This window comes from Arachis hypogaea, chromosome 2 (assembly GCF_003086295.3).
Source record: "Arachis hypogaea cultivar Tifrunner chromosome 2, arahy.Tifrunner.gnm2.J5K5, whole genome shotgun sequence".
Classification (NCBI taxonomy): domain Eukaryota; kingdom Viridiplantae; phylum Streptophyta; class Magnoliopsida; order Fabales; family Fabaceae; genus Arachis; species Arachis hypogaea.
The window spans coordinates 68,715,805-68,740,020 of record NC_092037.1 but is presented as its reverse complement, the minus strand read 5'-3'; the positions used below and the strand labels follow the sequence as shown (position 1 = coordinate 68,740,020).

At 32.6% G+C, this 24,216-nt stretch overlaps 1 non-coding gene across 1 annotated transcript; it reads right to left on the bottom strand.

Annotated features, from left to right (window-relative positions):
• Positions 1-21,347: 21,347 nt before the first annotated feature.
• Positions 21,348-21,455, bottom strand: LOC112763794 (small nucleolar RNA R71). The gene has a single exon (XR_003182938.1). It is a non-coding gene; the product is annotated as a small nucleolar RNA R71 (small nucleolar RNA).
• Between the last annotated feature and the right edge of the window lie 2,761 nt (positions 21,456-24,216).

Genomic DNA, 24,216 nt, shown 5'->3' with positions numbered 1-24,216 from the left:
AGTCATTGATAGTGGTGGCCAAAGATTGATTCCTAGTGAAAATCTTGAAGCGAAAGGGTTTAGCAAGCTACTTAAGGATGGAGAAGAATCATTATATCAAGGGTGTACAAGATACTCGAAGTTATATTTTTTATTGAAGTTGTTCAATATCAAATCCATATGTGGTATGACCGACAAGTCTATAAAAATGATTTTAGAACTATTGAGTGACTCATTTGAATATGCGAGGATTCCAAGTTCTTTTTACAAGGCAAAAAAGATCATTACCAAACTCAGTTTGGATTGCACGAAGATACATGCTTGCCCAAATAATTGTATATTGTATTGGGGCAAAGATGAGAGTAGGGAGACATGTAAGGTCTGTAATAAGTCTAGATGAAAGCTATATAAGAAAAAAGGTTCAGCTGAGGCATCGAGTATTATTGGTAACAAAAAGAAGAAGCTTTCGGCAAAAGTTCTTCATTACTTTCCTTTAAAATCTCGATTAAAAAGATTATTCTACTCGTCAAAGACTGCTGCTGATATGAGATGGCATGCTACAGCTAAGAATAAGGATAACTCAATGAGACATCCAAGAGACTCTGAGGCCTGGAAAAGGTTTGATTTGGAGCACTTCAACTTTGCATCCGATCCACGAAATGTGCGTCTTGCATTAGCTACCGATGGCTTCAATCCACATGGAACTTTGAGTGCAAATCATAGTATTTGGTCTGTCATTCTCTTCCGTACAATACTCCTCCATGAATGTGTATGAAATCAACATCATTCATAATTTTAATGATCATTCCTGGCAAGAAAATACCAGGAAATAACATAAATGTTTATTTGTAACCTCTAATAAAAGAGATAAAGGAGTTATGGGATAAGGGTTGCGATACATATGATGCTTTAAAACAACAAGTGTTTAAGTTGCACGCAGCTTTATTGTGGAAAATTAGTGACTTTCCTGGGTTAGGGACTCTTTCTAGGTGGAATACATACACAGGACATGCTTGCCTATTTTGTAACTTTGATAACATCCCTCATCGTCTCAATCATAGCAAAAAGTATTGTTTTATGGGCTATCGTCGCTTTCGTGATCAAAGACACAAGTTTAGATTAAACACTGTTCGATTTAATGGAAAACAAGAAACAAGGTTTCCACTAAGAACATTATCTAGCGTGAAATCCTTTCACAAGTTGAGAATATTAATGTCATATTTGGCTGAAGAGAAGAAATTGAAAGAAGTGGTAAAAGATTATGCACTGGTAGACCAATTAAAGGAGGTGGAACTCAACAATGGAAAAAGAAGAGTATTTTCTTGAGTTGCCACATTGGAAGTCTAATTTGCTACGTCACAATCTCGATATGATGCATATTGAGAAAAATGTATGTGATAACATAATATATACTTTGTTAAATGATAGTTCGAAGTCAAAAGATCACCTCAATGCTCGAAGAGACCTTCAAGAAATGGGTATAAAGTCTGATCTGTCGCCGAAGGAAAAGGGAAAGTTTCCACTAGCAATTTATACTCTAAACAATTTGGGTAAGAAGAGGTTCTTGTCAACTTTGAAAAATGTCACCGTTCCTGATGGTTATGCAAGCAACATATCAAGGTGCATTGACCTAGATTCTCTTAAGTTGAGTGGAATGCTAAAAAGTTATGATTGTCATATACTTATGGAGTAATTATTACCTTTAACCATGTGAACAGGACTGCCTGATGAGGTCACTGCAGTTCTAATTGAGATGTGTTCATTCTTTAAACAATTATGTGGCAAAGCGTTAAGTGTCCCATGTTTGGAAAAGCTGCAAGACCAAATTATCCTCACGTTACGCCACGTGGAAATTTCCCTCCTTCATTCTTCACAGTTATGGTTCACTTGATGATGCACGTTGTAGAAGAAGCTAAAGTTGGTGGCCCTGTCCATTATAGATGGATGTACCCTATAGAGAGGTAAAATTATTTGCTTAGATCATTATTTATTAGTTTTTTGGATAGTATTTAATCTTTATTTATTGATATGTATTTAGGAAACTTGAAGTCATATGTACGTAACAAAGTACAACTAGAAGGATCCATAGCACAAGGGTACTTAATGAAGAAATTCTTACATTTTGCTCCAGATATTTGGAGAACATTGAGATTAGATGGAATCGGCCTCGCTGAGTTGATGATGAAACATACCATGTAGAATCAAATTCTTGGTTGGATACTTTGTTTCCTCAAGTAGGTAAACTATTTGGGGTTTCTTCATATTTCACTTTAACAGCCGCTGAGAAGTTACAAGCTCATAGACATGTGTTAACTAATTGCTCCATAGTTGATAACTATCTCCAGTGAGTATTTCAGAATGTTCTAATTCATATAGTTAGGATTATTTGAATGACCTTTAATCCTGATATCAAAATATCTATAGGGAGTTTAGAAATATTGTACGAAAGCAATTAAAAAGTCGGAAAAGAAATACATCAAAGATAGACAAGAAAGTTCATAGAGAGTTTGCAAATTGGTTCTCTACCCGTGTGAGTTAAATTCTTCCTCTTTGAAGGTATTTTTTCATTTTTCATTATATAAACTTGATAAAATATTGTTCATGCTTTCTTAGATTGTTCGAGATCTTGATAAAATTGAAGAATCTAAGAGAACGGTGTTTTTTAGTCTTGCCAAAGGGCCGATTGACCAGGCAAGAAGTTTTTCTGCGTATAATGTCAATGGATACAAGTTTAGGACTCTCAAACGTGAAAAAGGTTTAAAAATTTAAAACTGTGGTATTTTTGGGATATTTGGAACAAGAAGCTACTCCCGCAATAATGATCCCAATATGAGGTTTGGAGTAGTTCCTTATTATGGAAAATTAGTAGACAACATTGAACTTAATTATGATGGTATATTCTTTGTAACCTTGTTTAAATGTGAATGGGCTAATACCACTAATCCAAGGGCCATGAAAGTAGATATGTTAGGTTTTACCTTTATCAACTTTAGTAGGTTGATACATATTGGTGAGCATGAGAATGATGAGCCATATATTAAGGCTAACGAAGCTCAAATGGTTAATTATGTAGAGGATGAGAAAGAAAAAGGTTGGAGCATCCCAATTCAAGTAAAGCCAAGAGACTTATATGATATGGGCAATGAGGATGAAGACATAATTTATGACAACATGGGTTATCCATCACAAGATTTGGGACAATTTTTTTCAGATAACATTTCACATGTACCATTAGCAAGAGAAATTATAGACAAAAAAAAATAATGTAAGTCTTTAGTTGCAAGTCATAGAGTGTTATATATTGTTTTCTTTCATAATTTTATATTTTATTACATATACTTAATAGTTTGATTTAGTAGTTTCTTGTTTCTTTGGTTGTTAGTTGATTAAATTAAGTACTACTATTTCATTTTCATTCTCTCATTGATATATTAATTTTAATATCTCTTGATATGTTGGAGAAATGTCTAAGAGAAAGATTGTCCATTCACGTGAGAATACATCTACTCATGAGTTTAATGATTCACCACCCGTTGATCAAAATGAATCCTCTCCATTCATAGAGTCTGAACCTACTTTATCTATTGGTTCAAAAGTTCTACATGTTCAACTAGATGTACAAGGAAGAAAGTCCAATAAGTACTGGACAATTGATTTGGAAGATACGTTATAAAATTTAGTTCAAATATAGCATTGTATATTAAAAGATGTACAAGGAAGGAAGTATAATAATGTATGGTATACGATTTGAATAATTTGATAGATGCAAATAGAATGATTAAGAAAGGTCATTTAAGGTTGAAAAATGTGTAGGTGTTGTCTCGTGAGACTAAAATTATTGTGCATTGGAATGAGCATGGCCAACTAATTGGTGAATCTGGTGGCCTTTTAGGCTTGTTTTTGGGAGCTGTTGCTGGAAATTTCAAGAACTTTCTTATAAGTTATGAGAAATGTCCTTTGGCTCCAACAAAGCCATACAAAAATGGAGCCTGTAAGAACCGGCATAACTGTTTTAATAAAATAATAATTTTTAAGTGCCCAAAGTAGATTCAAAATTTAGAAATTTTAATTTGAACATATAAAAGTGAAATTTGAATTAAATGAATTTTTCTGAGTTGGAAAATGTATCTTTTTCAAAAAAAATTTGTAAAAATACGTACTGGCGCTTAAGCCAGCAGTACAAGCTCTAGTCTGTCCAGTACCGCGTATTTTGGAAAATAAGATTTTGAAAATTGATTTATTATTTTGAAAAGACAAAAATAATTTATAATTGAAAACCGGATACTAATCTTAAAGGTTTTGGCCCAAAGTGGGCCAAACAGGCTAAAACTACTAACGGGTTGGACCGGGCCCGAACCGGGCCCAAGGTCCAACATATATATGTGTGTTTAATGAGCTTTCAGCTTATTTTATACATAGAGAGTGAGAGAGGGACGGTCATGGAGAAGAGAGGAGATGAGGGTTTGGTTACTATTCACCTCCTCCTTCAAAGCTTCATAACTTTTGGTCCAAAGCTCTGATTGACGAGCCGTTTACGGCCACGTGAAGCTCTTGTCAAGCTCTTTGTTTCTATTTAGGATTTGCAAGTAGGAACTTTCATCTCAAGCTCCAGTGTCCTACCCTAGCTTTTCTATATTTTTTAGTTTGGTTTTTGAGCAAGTTTTGTAGTTTTGGTTGTTTAGGTGATCTTTAATAGTGGGTAATTGTTGGAATTTTCCCCAATCCCCTTTGGACAAGGTAAATTTCCTCATATACCCTTGTAGTGTTGTATATTAGGATTTCTAGGTTTTGATTTTGGTGATATATGTGTTGTTAGTTTGAGCTTTGGTGCTTTTTAGAGTTGTCTTGGCTTTGGTGGTTTCGTGCGTGGAGGATAATCGGCCAAGGTATGATTTCGGTTTTCTTTATATAATATGTAATGTTTCTGGACACTTAGGCTAGTGGACCATAGGATAGGTTTGAAATTGATTGTTGATAATTGTGATGTATAATGATTTTGATGATTGTGATGATGCTGGTGAATGATGATGTTGAATAATGATGATTGTATGGAAGGATAATAACTATGATGTAGTTGATGTTGAGATTGGATTATTGTGATTATGTGAAATTATGATGAGGTATGGTAGGTGATGCTTATGAGTAGTGAGATTGTGTTAAAGTTGATTATGTTGGATTATTGATGTAGGAATTGTGTAAATTGTTGATGATTGAGATCTTGATTGAGGATTATGGTTTTGTGTTGATTTATAGTGGAAAGGTTGAGTGAATTAGGTGTGAAAGTGATGGAAGTGCAATGGAATATTAAGGTGTAGTGTGTAGTAGTGTTTTACAATGTTTGGGTATGTTTTGGTTATGGAATTTGGAAATTTGATAACTTTGATAATTTTATGTAAAACTTGATTTTTTGTGAACTTTGGAGGATTATAACTTAAGCCTCGGTTTTCGAAATTGATTGGAATTTATTTTAAATTAAATATGATTTCAAGGGCTTTAAAACGATATAAAGTTTGAGGAAAATGGATTTTTGTAGAGGAAGTTATGAATGTTTAAAGTTTGGTGTTTAAAACTGATTTCTGTAACTTTACAAAATTCTGCAAGTCTGGAGGGATATGCATACGCGAACCACCCCATACGCATATATGCCATTCTATTTGGCACCTATGCGTACACATACATGTGTATGCGTACAAAAAATGGGACAAAATGTATGTATGCGTACGCATACACCCTGTTTTGCTGATAAATAGTTTTTCTTCACTTCTCAAGGGTTCTCTAGCTTTCCAAACTTTTTTATTCATGGTTTAAGATTGCTAACTATTAATTAGACCTTAAGGTTAATAGAGATAGGTTAGTGAATTATATTGGTAATTTATGCATGAGTTTAGTGCCAATGACTTAGGTTCTGGAATGTTGTAGATGAAATTAGTGTATGTTGAGTTGTGAAGTATATCTCTGAGGAGATTTTGAGAAAGAAGAATGATTATAATAAAAATAAAAAATTGATGATGGTCATGAATCGATTGGAACTTGAAGATGAACGATTATGGTTTAAGAGATGAGCATGAACAGAAGTGTGCTTTGAGCAGTGGTCTTTGAGATGGACCATGTGATTATGGTATGTATTATTCTCTGTCGTAGGGGCTGTGACAGTCTCCCACCTATATTCTGATGTGAAGGTTGAAGCTTGGCTTCTCAAGAGAAAGGTGGTAGGGCACTCTCCCTCGGAACGTTTCTCTCTGAAAGGAGAAGGTGGTAGGGCACTCTCCCTCGGAATTATTCCTCCTAAGCATGCGACTTCTCTCTGGTTGCAAGGTGGTAGGGCACTAACCCATGGAATCATGCGACATCTAGAGGAAGGTGGTAGGGCACTCTCCCTCGAAACGTTTCCCTCTAAAAGGAGCAGGTGGTAGGGCACTCATCTCTCGGAATTATTCCTCCTAAATATGCGCAACAGAGAGACTAATCCAGGAGTTACCGTCCAGATTTTCTGTCGGATTTGGCACGATAACTGATATGTGATATCACAACCAATAGGACAGGCATTCATCATATGCATCTCTTATATGCTTGTTTGCTTTGATTTCTTGCAGATTGCCTAAATGTATAATATGTCTACTTGCTTCTTGAATTACTTGCTATATATGAATATTTTCTGTGTATTACTTGTTTGCATATACTTGTGATTGTTTGGTGCTGAGGAGGTTAGGTAGACTGTGGCGATGAGATCGCACAGAAGTTAGGTTAGCGAAGGCTGTGGGATACATCAGTGTGACTAGTTTTAGTTAGAAATCCCCCTAAGTTTAGTTAACCCTGTTTACTGCTTATGGTTTAAGTTATTTCTTTTGTTTTAAGCTTGAATTATCAGTATCGATGTGAAGTTCTAGGATTGCCTTTGGCGTCCTGGAACCTTACATCTTACATATTAGGCACTGTTACTATACTGAGAACCTCTGGTTCTCATACCATATGTTGTTGTTGATTTTCAGATGCAATTTGTAATTCACCTCGGTGAAATTGTAGACATGGTGACAGAGCGAAGTATGATTCCTTCCTTGTTTATTCCTGGTTTACTTTTGCTGTAGTACTTTCTCTCACCTTTCTGTTTTAGACTTTATGGCCTTAGAGGCTTGATTTAAGAGATAAGTTGTATAAGCTGTTTTAAACTTCAAAAACTCTTTGTATTTCAGTTTGACTAGCCAGCCTAAACTCCGCAGGCTGTGACTAGTTCCCTTTTTGGTATTTCATACTTATATATGTCTATATCTTGTCAATTTGATTATTACCTTGTGCATCCTGGAGCTATCTTTAAGGTTTATATGTATTATATCTTTCCCTATTCGTGCTTACGCGTTTAGTTATCGTGTGTGAACGCTTCATGTTTTGTATTTTTGCTTTACGTGACTTTGAGCCTATTCCTTCATCGGGCTTCTAGTTATACCTATTTTTGGACATATATTATATATTATAAGTTTTAGAACTGCCGTAGCACTTTGTTATTCTTTGCCTTACGGATAGAGGTAAGGTTTAGGGTAACGGGGTGTTACAGAGCCTACAGAGATATTATTTCAGTTCTTTTTTTATTTAATTATTTAATAATAATTAAATTATTTTAAATAAATGCATTCTTATGTTCTGGTATTGTGTCATCCTTAGACAATTTTGGATGTTATTAATTAGTGAAAATAAATATTCTTTTTTGTACATTTGGAATAATGAAGTTAGAGTATGAGTTAATTGTTAAATACTGAGTTGGCTATATTATTTGATTTGAGAATTTTGAGTTACATTATTGAAGAGAAAAATTAAAAAGAGTGCATGCATGAATGTGAGGTTACAGGGGCTAAACATTTAGCAAAGTGGTTTGCTGCCAAGTTTGAATTTGGAGAGATGGTGATATATAGAATTGGAAACAATATAAGGATGTGGAATAATAGGATCAGCTATGTAACAAGTATTATTTAGATACCTTTGACAGCTTTATGCAGGTGCTACCTTACTATTGGTTATTTAAAATTAATTAATTAATTAAGTATAGCATATATACTAACTAATAATTGGCCAAAATTGAAGATTGGATTAGTCAATTTATATAGAAGTGCGATGTGGAGAAATTTAATGGATTTGAAGGGTGAATGGCGTAATAAATAGGTGACCTACCTAATGAAAAAGAAGTTAAGAACTCTACTAGTTAACTAAATTTGTCTCTTCCTTTAGCACGGTAGAACTTGTGTCTCTTATTTCTCTGCTCATGTTTTGAAAGACGAGTAAATTAAAGAATTAATTTAATAATGTAGCGGGTTTTTTGAAGGATAAATTACAATGACTTTACTATTTTATATTTGTAATGATGCATTCAGCTTCTTGTTGTCCTGCTCAATAATGGAAAGTCAGTTTTTTACTATATTTCCTTCATCTCAGATTGGCAATTGGGTATAGCATGAGTTTATGAACATTTCTTTGAATTATGTTCGAATTTAGTTATTAATAAGTTCAAATAATTTTACCTGTATGTCTATGTTATAATTATTCAGGTTAATTATTTTTATGTTTAGACTATGTAGAGATTCTTTAAAGCTGATGATGGAAAGTAAAAGAAGTACATACTACAAAATCTTGGCAGGAAGTGGAAAGATGATATATGCAAATTGTTTAATGACAATTATAATTGGAATCTTACTAGAGAGCAAAATATAGCGTTGTGTCCAAAAGGAGTTGGAGTCAGCTTGGAGTAATGGACAACTTTTATTGATTATAGATTAAGGTCAAGAACTCAGGTAATTGTATGAACACACACATTGTATATTTCACTTTATATTGACAAGTTGCTATTACATGTGTAGAAAATGTGTGAGAAAAATGTAAGTAATCGACAAAAACAAACAATTCCTCATACACTTGGATCCAATACGATTGCTAGGAAGAAACACGAGTTGGTTTGTGATTGAGTCCTTATCAGGCTAATATTTTGTTAGAGTAAACTACCATTTCTACCCATAAAAGTTTTAAACACTAACAAATCTACCCACGAAAAAACAAAATTAAAGTTGTACCCATGAAAGATGGGTTCCATATGACAAAATTATCCAAACCCTAAAATACTATCCAAAAACCCCAAACTACCATTCTAAACCTAACCTAACCCACCCTAATCCCTAACCTTTTACCACTGCTAAAATATTTCCAGGTCTCATCCATAACCGTCAGTGCCACCTTCACCACAACTCAGCAGTTGAGTTGAAAGCGACAAAGATGTCATCAGCAAACGGCAAAAACAGAGTTGACCAAACTAGGAGCAGAGTTCTGTTCATGGATCACAAGCTTTATCCCTTTTAACTTGGTGGCAAAGCAAACGGGGAAAGAGACATAGCTGCCAGTTCCAACAACGATATGGAGGTCAAAATCACGCAAACGGTGAAAGCAACAGATAAGGGATCTTAACAAACGATAACGAAATAAGAAGAGTTTGTGAGGGGTGACGAAGGGGTGACTCAACCTTACCGAAGGAACCGAGGCGAAGCTGTACCTTGCGGAAGGGACTGCAGTGCTTTCCTCGCTATTTGGGTGGGTTAGGCTAGGTTAAAGAAGAGTAATTTGGGATTTTTTGTAATATTTTAAGGTTTGGATAGTTTTGTCGTAAGTAACTCATCTTTCATGGGTACAACTTCAATTTTGTTCTTTTGTGGGTAGATTTGTCAGCGTTTAAAACTTCTATGGGTAAAAATGGTAGTTTACTATATTTTGTTATTTAATTTTTACATGCGTTGAAATTGAATTTGCATTTATTGATTTGATAAGAAACTGCAAACAAGAGAGTTTTTACTATAACTGGAATGTATCCAATTAGTCATAAGAAGAATAATGGATCTTTTGTTAATGACGAGGCTAGAGAGAAAAGTGTAAGTACTTTCACTTTATTTTGCCTTTGTTTGTTAATGATGATGGAGATTATTCTAATGATGATGCATTTCTCAAATTTTTATCATAGGAACAATTAGCTTTACTTCAAGCTAATGAGAGTTCTCCTACTGATGGTACATATATCAAGTTATTTGGAAAAGAACACCCAAGTCGTGCTAGAGGTGTAGGATTTGGTGTTTGTCCATTCCAAGTCATGAAATCTGCTAATAGTTTAGGAAGGGTATTTTCTTCAAGCAATCATGACTTTAATATGGCTAAAGTTCGCTCTATGAAAGTAGAATTACAAGAGAATAAAGCAAAATTTTCTTATTACAAGCCCAAGTGACATATTTCATTAATCATTGTATGTGTGAAAAATGTCAGATGACTATCTTATAGCTATAAATGACGGGATAAATATTATATATTATTTTTTTTCCTGAATCTTTCACTGCGAATGATTTAGTAAAATGATGATTTAGTTATTATTGTTCATTATCCTAATTTGTGCGGATGGTTTATGCCTATTAATGTTAGACTTAAATTATTTAATGGTCATTGTTTTTATTCTAACATATTTTTATTTAATTTTAATCCTAAGTTGCAGACTCATCAATGGAGACAAGCCACCTTCTATTATTCCTTGAAGTAGTTGTAGAATTTTTATGATTGAAGTGACTGAAGACTTTTATTATTAAAGTGACTATTTATTTTAGACTTTTAACATAGTTAAATATTAGAAGCAAAACTCTTTTTTAATTCAATTTTAGGATTGTGTTATTTGAATTTACTTTGATATGTAAATATAGGTGTTAAACACTGATTGTGTTGGATTTATGATTATGTAAGACTTATTAAATATATATTATATTTTGAAATGCAATGTTCATATATTTTTGGTAGGTTTTTTTATTTTATTTTGAGATGTAGATTTTAATATTGTAGTAGTTATTTTTTATTAGGATCGAAGCATTAGGAAGTAGTTTATATATAAATTTATTTATTTAAAACAAAACTTGTTGCAGGTATTGCAACGGTTTAAAAATGCCACGAAAATCATAATAGCCGTTCCTGTAAATCTTTTTGCGGCGGTTCAAAATCGTCGCGAATGTCCAACGGTAATATCAAATTTGAATTTTGCGGTGGTTTACACCTGCCCTGCCTTTTTCGAGCACATAGTGGCGGTTTCAAACCACCACGATTTGTCGAGTGACTCTGGCGACCGTTATTCCAGCGATTCTTCAAAACCGCCGCCATTGCTGTGCCGACGGTAGACCTGGCCGCGTTTTGATAACCGCTGAGACCTGACGATAACGGCTGTTATACCGCCAACCTCTCCCCTCCTCCCTCCCAAAAAAACCGTCGCCGCTTCTCTATTTTGCTGTAGTGCCTTATCCCATCAGGGACTTGATATTCAATCTAAAATAGAGAAGGAGGAGAGGAGGAGGAGTAGAGAAGGAGTGGTGACGGGTTGGAACGCCGTAAGGACGCTGCGGAGAAGGTTGGGTGTCGCGGCTGTTTGGTGGCAGACGAGAGGAGAACCAGGAATGGAAAAGGTGGCCGCTGCCGCTCTGGGCTTTGGTGGAGAGGAGGAGCTGGCGTTGTGGTTTCTGGACCCAACGGAGGTGAGAAGAGGGGAAGAAGAAGAGAAAGGGGCGCGCGGTGTGGGTTGTCGTCGGAGGTTATGGTGAAGGGAGGTGGCTGTGGCGGTGCTAAGGTGATGGTGATGGAGGTTATGGTGATGGTGATGGTGAAGAAGATGAAGATGATGATGGTGAATGGTTTGGCTCAAATTGGGGGGGGGGAGGAGGTTGGGAGTGCCACGTAGGTTCGGAAACTCACGAACCAAGTTCAGATCCAAGTCAGGGCACTTTTGTCATACGGACAGCATCTATCATGGATACAAGATTAGTTTCGAACTTTTATGGATACAAATGTCAGCGTTTTCATCTCTTACAGGTACAAATGGTCATTTATTCGTCATACCTTTTTTTATTACGTTTTAAAAACGTGCTAAAAAAAAGTCAATAACTACGTTTTTAAAGGATTATAATTAATTAAAAATTTAGTTACATTTTTTCCATGCTTCAAAAACACATTCATAGAGAGCAAAAGACAAGGCGAAGGAAAATAGAATGCATTTAGAGCATTACTAGAGAATTATAAAAACATTGGATAATGTTAATGATTTAATGTTCATGTTTTGTAAGTACACAAATTCTCGAACATCTAAAATATTTTCTTCATGTTTTGAGTACTCTTTGCCCGTGTGTAAATATATATATTTTTTACTTTCAATGTTTTTGTTTTATTTAATTTTGTTTTTAACGATTTTTATGCATGTCGAAACTATTTTTAAAAAAATTAATTTTATCTCTAATATTTATATAAAGTTAACGTCTAGATAATTTTAACATAAATTAAAAAAAATTAAGTACAACTAAATATTAAAATATTTTTGATAAAATCGCAAACATTATGAATAAAAATTACTCTTTCCGGTATATATATTATATATATTATGTTGACATTTAGATCACATTTATAATTTTTATTATTCACTTATATAATTACATTAATTATATAATATACACAAATTTTTATGGTCTAAACTTTAATGGACTGTTAAATATTATGCTTTATATATCCTCTCTTGGCTCTCACGCACCTCAACAAATAAACGGAAGTATCAAATGATAACAAACGATCACAGACAAATTGCAACTAAAAAAATTAGGCCCAACAATAGATGTATTAACAAAATTAGTAGAATTTTTTTTCATTAGGTTCAATAATTCTCTATATCTTTATATTTTTTAATATTATTAAATTTTTAAAGTTTAAAATTTTTTAATTGGATTCTGTATTAAATAAAGGTTTGGAATTAAGTCTCTGTTAAATAAATTTTTTAAAAGAAAAATAATATTTTAGAATATTTCATTTTTCTTTAACGAGAACTATTGACAGTGATTAATCTAATTAATTTATCTAATATAAATACCAAACGGTAAACTTTTAAATTTGAGAAACCTATTTAAAAATTTAATAAAATTACATAAACCTGTGAAATAATTAAATATATTCATGATTTTATAAAGAGATTCAACTAAAATATAGTTAATTCTCAAATTGAAATGATCTGAATCATTAGATTATTATTCTAACAAATGACTTTTTGTCTAGTTATTATCCTCTAATATTCTAGCTAAATTTTATGCACAATTATGTAAGGAAACTTTTTAGAAGTTACAATTTTTTACACTTTTTCCCCTTGAAACTGTATAATGAATTAGTCTATTTTTCCATGTCCCCATCACTCATGAAGGTAACTTTGGTAGCTTTTTCTACCAATGCCTTAAGGTTGTCTTTATTTATAGATATAAGAGACTAAAATAGTGATATAAAATTGTGATTAATAGATAAAATATAGATAAAAATATTATATTTAAAGATATTAAATTAGTGTATTTTATATTCATTCTAATAGGAAGAATATAGATATACTAACAAAAAATATAACTTTTTTTTTATTATTCTTGTTAATTTTTCATAATTATATTTTTTATTATTAAATTTTTTTCTAATTTTTTTTAATGAAAAAAACGAGAATAAATTAAACATTCATAATTTATTCTAATTTATTATTAAACAAAATACAAAAAATATTAATCCTGAAATGATTATTTATATTTGAATGCGACACTCATTAAATCCTAAAACTCAAATAAAATTGTATTTATAGTTTTGATCTCATTTATCTAAATCAAAAGTAATAATTGTAACACCCTACCACACAGAGCCTTACACTTAAGTCGTAAAGCAGAAGTGGCAAGGTATTACGATCTCTAAAAAAAAAGGATATGTACATAGATATAGTTGGATGAAATCATATCTAGGAGCCTTGAAGAATAAGCTAAACAAATACGATAAACAGAAAATCGTATTACACTCGCATGGATATTCATAAAACGGACAGGTAAAATCGAAAGAAAACTGAAAACATATAACCTAAAACAAAACTCAAACTACAAGATAAACACCTGTATCTCCAAGTCGACCTCTAGGAGGGACAAAACACAAAAAGTACATGTGGAGATTCTATAAACATGTATACATAGCCTAAAATCAAAATACGACAGTCCAAAAGGTAGTTTTTCGCTTGTAAGGAGGGTCTCCAAACGTTCAACGAGGTGTCTCTCGACCTACATCTGAAAAACAACAAAATATATATGGAATGAGAACCGGAGGTTCTCAGTATGGTAAAGGTGCCCGCATAGTTAATATAAAAAGTCCCGGGAGAGCCAGAGGCATTCCTAGAACTCCGACACTTAGAATCATTCTTAAGGAAAATAAACTAAACCAAAAGTTAGGTAAGTTATCTAAGGTATTATAGTTCTGAATCTAACTTTAACTTAACACTTCACTTTCTGACTCCTCCAATCTTCTGAGACATTGGTGGAACAACCCTCTCCCCTCACACCTTCGTCAAGAGGAATTTCTCAGAAAACATACACATACAGTTCAAGTAAGGAAAACACAGATAGAGAAGCATTTATAGCAAGTAGAACAAGTAGCGGATAAGCATAATTAAACAGTTAAGTAAACTAAAACAATGCACACTCAAACAAAAGCAAACAAATGCATATGATGTATGCATGTCCTATGGCTGATGAGTCTCATCTTTCGGTTATACAGCTAACCCGATATGTCCTAGTAGTTAACCATTGGACAGTCCCTCTGTGTGCGCATCCCCAAACTCAATAATATTCCATGGAGTCACACTCCAAACTCAATAATATAGTATTCCATGGAGTTAAACTCCAAACTTAATAATATAGTATTCCAAGGAGTCAAACTCCAAATTCAAATATAATATTCAATATTCATATATATATATATATATATATATATATATATATATATATATATATATATATCTGGGGAGTTAAAGTGCCCGATCACATCTTGCGACAGAAGGTCAACAAATAATCTCAAATACATAAGCCACATAATAATCTCTTTCCTTTTTAAAATAACACTTCAAATTAAAATTCCAATTCTTATAGAAACTTTGACAGTATCTCCTCTAAAACTCGAATTTTTGCCACCCTTCAAGGGTCCCAACTATCAAAACAAACACCTCTCAGTCATTCAAATAATTTTCAGTAACAAATTATTTCAAAATCAAACAAATACCAATATTAAATCTTTTTCCAAAGCCAACCAACTTCTATAGCAAATTATTAGCAAAAACTAAACCACACATTTTATACTATATACACAATCCATCAATTATATATTTAGTTCATTCATATCTTAAGGTTTTCTAGCTTAAGTTTTCACGTGACATTAAACATTAACTACGAGAAACCAAAATCATACCTTCATACGGAATCAAAATATTCGAAGTTTCGGAGAAGCTTTTTGACTGAGCTATCGAAAAAAAAAATGTCCAAAATTGTTTATGCCTCTTAAAATTTCAGTTGGTCGAATTTAAGGGATAAAAAAATTACGTCACTGTTAACTTCTATTGATCAAAAATGGCGCCAATATATAAAGAAAAAAAATATAAATACTTTTATCAGATTAGATTTTTTATTGGAGTTATGAATTGTAAAAAATCGAAGCCGAAAATCTAAAAGAATTACGTTTTTACGCTTCTCGCTCTCGGTTTCGCTCTTCTTTTTTCACCGCCTTATCTCTTCGTAAGTTATATATGTATATATATAAACAAGACTTATGCTAGAAGAAAGAATAAATTATAATAACATAATATTATATATATTACAAAGCTTATAAAAGTGACTGGATACTCTTTCTTTATATATATTAACGTAACTTATAATGTTACAGTATCTAATTGTGTAACTTATAATATTATAAGGTTTCTTTAGTAGATTTAGCAATAAATAACGCTAATAATAATAACAATAATAATAATAATAATAATAATAATAATAATAATAATAATAATGCTTATATAATTATAGTAATAATATATATAAAGTTGATTGTATATGAATTACTAATATAAATGATATTAGTAACTTAAAGATAAAAGATATTTGATGAAGTATTAACAAAATTAAATTCATCAAAAAGTATTGATATTTACTCATATCGACGGATATCGAATTCGATAATAATATTATTAACTAAAATATATTTTTAAATTAAAATATTAATTACTTCAAATTAAGATATACATATAAGTTTCATTACTTATAAATTACTAGAATTATAGTTTTAATTGTGTAAAATATTTCATCATAATATATATAAATTTGATTGAATTCAAATAGTTATAAAATTAGTTCAATTACTGATAATAAAATAATTTTTAAAAATAAAAAACTCCAATTTATGAAATAAATTATAATTTATTTATATTTATATTTTTAAAACTGAGGGTCACTACAATAATGACTTATTTAATTCAACATTTATGACAATAAATGAGATCATCATTATATAAGTCATTTAATGTGAAATTACTTAATTTACGATTATAACTAATATAAATATATATATATATATATATATATATATATTACTCATAAATATATTAAAAAATTAATTTTCTAATAATCTTCCACTTGGGCTATATATATATATTTTCCTGAGATAATCACATTTTATAAATTTTATACGCACATCTGAATATTATTTCCCTGATTCCTTTAATAATCTGGTCTGTCTTATATATTAGTTATGAAATTACCGCAACATTTATCACATTAGTGTCGCAACGAAATCACGATGATCGCCATACTATAGTACTCAACTACATAGATCAAATTTAGACAAAAAAAAATTCGGAAATTACATGCAAAAATAATTTCATGCATGCCTATTTTCAACTGGTCCAACTTGAATAAAAATTTATATTATTTGGTGACAGACTCAGATAAAACTGCAACGGCAACGCCCGGGCTCATAGTGACGGCAACTAAGTGATGAGTCTGTGGAAGAAGAAGAAGAGAAGAACTTAACAGACTCAGAGAGAGAGAGAGAGAGAGAGAGAGAGAAGGGACTCAGCAGAAGGAAGGTGGCGACGGGGTCAACAACGACAGTAACGGGATAAGCAGTGATGGCGACATGAGCTGTGAATGAAGATAAGAACTGTGAAGGGGTAGGTGGCGATGGGCTCAACAACAACGATGACGGGAGTTATGAGGTTTTTTGTGAAGAATCCAAGAAGAAGAAGACTTTGGGTGAGGATGATTGGTTTCTCTTGCATGACTATAGAGTATGGACTGAAGCTGTGAATCACGGAATCTGTAATGTGAGAAAAATCCTAATTCCTAAAAAGTGTTTATATGTATATATCCGGAGCGGATACACCCTAAATCTGACCATGCCCTGTCCTAAACAAAACTTGCCCCGATTCAGGTCAAGTTATTACTTTCTCCAACCGGGTATGGACGGGTCGGGTACCCGCATATTCGGGTACTCCTGCCAAGTCTAACCACGTATTGATGCTCCATTTATTAAGGGTTTACTGCTAGCCAATGGATTGCTGCATACACAAGACGAAATTCTAACTCCTAATAGTTGTTTAAACAGACAAGTGAGATGATCACTCAATAAACTCAAATTGATTAAGACAAATACTAATTATTTTTAATATTTTAATATTAAAAATTTTGAGAGTTTAATTTTAATTATAATTTTATAAAATATTTTATAATAATAATTATTATATATATTTTATTTAATTTTTTAATAAAACTTTTTTATATAACTTTTTGTATTATCTTATACAAAATACAGACACTAGTTATCCTCTAATATTCTAGCTAGATTTTATGCACAATTATGTAAGGAAACTTTTTTAAATTCTCTTAAAACTGTATAATGAAGTAGTCTATTTTTCATGTTCCCACCAGTCATGAAAGTAACTTTGGTAGCTTTTTCTAACAATGCCTTAAAGGTTGTCTTTATTTATAGATATAAAATACTAAAATAATTGACATAAAATTATGTTTAATAAATAAAATATAAATAAAAAAATTGTGTTCAGAAATATTAAATTAGTATATTTTGTGTTTATTCTAACAAAAAAAATATAGATATATTAATAAAAAATATAATTTATTTTTTATTTTTCTTTTATTATTTTTATTAATTTTTTATAACTATATTTTTATTATTAATTTTTTTTATTTTTTAAATAAAAAAAATAAAAATATATTAAACTTTCATAAATTATTTTAATTTATTATTAAACAAAATATAAAAATATTAATTTTTGTATCTCTATTTTTTATATTTTATATTCATATGTATAACAAAAATTAACTATTAATATAATATACGTATTAAAATATAAAATAAATATTAAAAATAAATTAAATAATATATATTCTTACACAAATATATAATAATTTATTTAGTGTCTGATTTCTTGTGTGCACGTGCTTAATATTTCGAAACAAAAATCGGGAAAGGCAGCAACTAGCAAAGGATAAGATAAAGACACTCAAAAAGGAATTATACACCAACAACCAAAAAAGGGTCCCCAAAGAGGGGCCAAGAGCCGACATTGCTAAGACTGAAATTGAAAACCATTCAATTTTGAGATTGAAGCAAAGGGGGTCAATAATGATAGAATCCCACACTGTTCCCCCAACACGTTTGCCTTGCCTTTTTGCCTTTACTCCTTGGATCCATTACATTGCATCACACAAACAAAAATCCAACTAAATACAAGATTTTTTGTTTTAACATCTTTTCATGTTCTAAACATAGGATTGGATTAGTGTCCATATATCATAATTAAGCAAAAAAGTACTCACATAGTAATAGTTCTATTGTGTTGGTTCTATGCTCAAACAAACATGACATGTCAAACGTGGTATCTTACGGGTAATTTTTTTTGTTATGAAAGTAAAAGTGATGATATATTTTAGTATTGTAATTTTTGGTGTTTTTTAAAATTGTGAAAAATACACAAATCACTGGGTCCGATTTTTATACTTAAATTTTTTTTAATACAAATCGGACGGTCCAATTTGTGTACCTTTCAAAAATTGGACGGTCTGATTTTTGTACTTCTAAAAATCGAAAGGTCCAATTTCTGTATTTCTAATAAATCGGACGGTCCAATTTCTGTTTTTTTAGTTAAACGATTCTACATTTGAGTATAACATCTCAACAGTTCACATTAAAAAAAAAACACCACTATCACTCCAATATTAAAAATAAAAAATTCGTATCTTACAATGATTAATTCGAGGTATTTAATGTTTCGATGACAAATTTAACACTCATGTAATATTTTCGAAACTATTTTAACGATCAACTTGAAGAATTATTACATGTTGAGGGACATATAAAATTATATTCATTACAATATATACAAAATTATGGATTTTAACATTTATCTTTTATTTTTTTAAATAAATATTTTGTTTAATTATATATATATATATATATTGTTAAAATAAAATAAAAAAATCTGCATAAAACTTAGGTATATCTACTATCACATATATAAATTGAGACGAATTTGATGTACATTTTTTTCTAAAATATATATCTTTTATAAAGCTTCTTAATTTAACTTTAAGGTATTTATATTACCATCTAAATTAATCTTACATTATTTATTATTTTAGAGATTTAATAAATAAAAAAACTAATAAATACTGTTATACCTATTAGTATATAAATATTATATAATTATTGAACAGTTTTCGAAAGCTTTTCGAAAACCATCCTATCATGATTCAAGTTCGTGTCACTATTGTGCTTAAATATAGTAATTGACAAGACATCATAATGATACTAACATGTCATAGGGGAAGAAATTGTCGTACTAACCAAGATTTTATGGCATTTACTCTAAAATCGTTATTTTTTGGGGTAAATGATATATATAAAGAAATTAAATGAAATACAATATTTTATAAATATTCTGAATGATTTTACGTATGTGTATTCTGAAATTAATTTTTTTTGTGTAAATCAAATTTTCTAAATCCGATTTAGACTATTTAATGTAAATCAAATTTATTATGTAAAACAGAAGCTAATAACTTTAATTTAGTAGGAGCAACTCCTATGAAGATAAATCGAAATTATAAAAGTCAAACCATTTTAGAATAAATTAAATTCATTGGTTTCGATTTAATGATTTTGATGTCTACAGTAAATCAAAATCACTTAATTCGATTTACTGTATTTTAATACACGAACAAATATATCGAATACATTACAAATTTTTATAGTACCCACGATATCTTCTAAGCTATTTATAATAATTACAAAAAATTCTACAATAAAAAATTTTAAAATTTTATAAAAATGTTTAATTTAAAATTGTTATTAAATTTTAGTTGTATTCGTTATAAAATGAATATTTACAATAAAATTTTTTTAAAAATTATAATAATATATAAATACAAAATGAATAAACGATTTAAAAATATGACAATCTTTTTAATATTGAAAGCCAATGAAAAAGTGACACAGAGATATATTTTGATTCATCTACTCAGTGCAATGTAGCCTACATGCAGTCTCCATCACAACTATGATGGAATTTTACTATCTTTCAACAGAATTATATTTACCAATTCTTCCAAGGATTCTATCCAATCCTATCTGGGACAAATCCAGTTTTTAATCCAAACCATATTTGACTAGGAACTCATCCTAGCTTTTGTTTTTCAACAATAAAGTGCTGGCCCAACTTGCAAGAGAATCCCTAGGGATCATTACAACAACACAGAAAAACTTACAAAGAATTTCTGAAATAAACATTGGCTTTTCTCCAAAAGTCTAACTCTATGCCTTTTTTCACTCAATGACTTTTTTATACATTCCTCACTGTATTACCTTTTTCCATTGAAAATAAAGAAAGACTAGACTGAGAAAATAAGATATTCAATGAGAACTGTGAAGAAGAAGAATGGATAGCTCAATGAGTTATGGGAACCCAAACTTTGTGCTTTCTCTCCTTACTCTAACCTGAAAGGACCTTGAAGCGAAAGCTAAGAGAAGCTAAGGCGCAACTCTCTGTAGAGGACCTAACAGAAATCTTCAAAGAAGAAAAACCCATGGCAGCCGAAAACGACAATAATGCCAACAATGCAAGGAAGGTGCTGGGTGACTTTACTGCACCTACTCCCAACTTCTATGGGAGAAGCATCTCTATCCCTGCCATTGGAGCAAACAACTCTGAGCTTAAGCCTCAATTAGTTTCTCTAATGCAACAGAATTGCAAGTTCCATGGACTTCCATTGGAAGATCCTCATCAGTTTTTAGCTGAATTCTTGCAAATCTGTGACACTGTCAAGACTAATGGGGTTGACCCTGAGGTCTACAGACTTATGCTATTCCCTTTAGCTGTAAGAGACAGAGATAGGATATGGTTGGATTCACAACCTAAAGAAAGCCTGAACTCTTGGGAAAAGCTAGTCAATGTCCTCTTGGCAAAGTTCTTTCCACCTCAAAAATTGAGTAAGCTTAGAGTGGAAGTCCAAACCTTCAGACAGAAGGAAGGAGAATCCCTCTATGAAGCTTGGGAAAGATACAAACAATTGATCAGAAAGTGTCCCTCTGATATGCTTTCTGAATGCAGCATCATAGGTATCTTCTATGATGGTCTATCTGAACTGTCCAAGATGTCACTGGATAGCTCTGCTGGAGGATCTCTTCGTCTGAAGAAGACGCCTGCAGAAGCTCAAGAGCTCATTGAAATGGTTTCAAATAACCAATTCATGTACACTTCTGAAAGGAATCCTGTGAACAATGGGACGAATCAGAAGAAATGAGTTCTTGAGATTGATACTCTGAATGCCATACTGGCTCAGAACAAAATATTGACTCAGCAAGTCAATATGATCTCTCAAAGTCTGTCTGGAATGCAAGCTGCACCAGGCAGTACTAAGGATGCTTCATCTGAAGAAGAAGCTTATGATCCTGAGAACCCTTCAATGGAAGAGGTGAATTACATGGGAGAACCCTATGGAAACACCTATAATTCTTCATGGAGAAATCATCCAAATCTTTCATGGAAAGATCAACAGAGACCTCAAGAAGGTTTCAACAACAATAATGGTGGAAGAAACAGGTTTAGCAATGGCAAGCCTTTTCCATCATCTTCTCAGCAACAGACAGAGAATTCTAAGCAGAACCACTCTGACTTAGCAACCATGGTCTCTGATCTAATCAAAACCACTCAAAGTTTCATGACTGAAACAAGGTCCTCCATTAGGAATTTGGAGGCACAAGTGGGACAGCTGAGCAAGAAAATTACTAAACTCCCTCCTAGTACTCTTCCAAGCAATACAGAAGAGAATCCAAAAGGAGAATGCAAGGCCATTAACATGACCCACATGGCCGAACTTGGAGAGGAGGAAGAGGCAGTGATCGCCACTGAGGAAGACCTCAATGGACGTCCACTGGCCTCCAATGAGTTCCCTAATGAGGAACCATGGGAATCTGAGGCTCATAATGAGACCATAGAGATTCTATTGGATTTACTTCTGCCATTCATGAGCTCTGATGAGTATTCTTCCTCTGAAGAGGATGAAGATGTCACTGAAGAGCAAGTTGCTAAATACCTTGGAGCAATTATGAAGCTAAATGACAAGTTATTTGGTAATGAGACTTGGGAGGATGAACCCCCTTTGCTCACCAAAGAACTGGATGACTTGACTGGGTAGAGATTACCTCAAAAGAGACAGGACCCTGGAAAGTTCTCAATACCTTGTACCATAGGCATCATGACCTTTAAGAAGGCTCTGTGTGACCTAGGGTCAAGCATAAACCTCATGCCTCTCTCTGTAGTGGAGAAGTTAGGGATCTTTGAGGTACAAGCTACAAGAATCTCACTAGAGATGGCAGACAATTCAAGAAAACAAGCTTATGGACTTGTAAAGGATGTTCCGGTAAAGATTGAAGACCATTACATCCCTGCTGATTTCATAGTCCTAGAGACTGGGAAGTGCATGGATGAATCCATCATCCTAGGCAGACCCTTCCTAGCCACAGTGATGAGCGGATAATTTGTACGCTTTTTGGCATTGTTTTTAGTATGTTTCTAGTAGGATTTAGTTAGTTTTTAGTATATTTTTATTAGTTTTTAGTTAAAATTCACTTTTCTGGACTTTACTATGAGTTTGTGTGTTTTTCTGTGATTTCAGGTATTTTCTGGCTGAAATTGAGGGACTTAAGCAAAAATCTGATTCAGAGGCTGAAAAAGACTGCAGATGCTGTTGGATTCTGACCTCCCTGCACTCGAAGTGGATTTTCTAGAGCTACAGAAGCCCAATTGGCGCGCTCTCAACGGCGTTGGAAAGTAGACATCCTGGGCTTTCCAGCAATGTATAATATTCCATACTTTGCCCGAGATTTGATGGCCCAAACCGGCGTTCCAAATCAGCTCAAAACTGCCCGGCGTTAAACGCCGGAACTGGCACAAGAATGGGAGTTAAATGCCCAAACTGGCATAAAAACTGGCGTTTAACTCCAAGAGAAGTCTCTACACGAAAATGCTTCAATGCTCAGCCCAAGCACACACCAAGTGGGCCCGGAAGTGGATTTTTATGTCATTTACTCATCCTTGTAAACCCTAGGCTACTAGTTCTCTATAAATAGGACCTTTTGCTATTGTATTCTCATCTTTGGACGTCTAGTTCTTAGATCATCTTGGTAGCTATCTTTAGTCTTATGCTATCTTAGATTATGGGGGCTGGACTCACGGCCATGCCTAGCCCTTGTTCTTATGTATTTTCAACGGTGGAGTTTCTACACACCATAGATTAAGGTGTGGAGCTCTGCTGTACCTCGAGTATTAATGCAATTACTATTGTTCTTCTATTCAATTCAGCTTATTCTTGTTCTAAGATATTCATTTGCACCCAAGAACATGATGAATGTGATGATTATGTGACGCTCATCATCATTCTCACTTATGAACGAGTGCCTGACAACCACTTCTGTTCTACAAGCAAACAAGGCTTGAATGTTTATCTCTTGGATCCCTTAATCGGAATCTTTGTGGTATAAGCTAGAACTGATGGATGCATTCAAGAGAATCCGGAAGGTCTAAACCTTGTCTGTGGTATTCTGAGTAGGATTCAATGATTGAATGACTGTGACGAGCTTCAAACTCCTGAAGGCTGGGCGTTAGTGACAGACGCAAAAGAATCAATGGATTCTATTCCAACCTGATTGAAAATCGACAGATGATTAGTCGTGCCGTGAGAGGGTGCGTTGAACATTTTCACTGAGAGGATGGGAGGTAGCCACTGACAACGGTGAAACCCTACATACAGCTTGCCATGGAAAGGAGTAAGAAGGATTGGATGAAGACAGTAGGAAAGC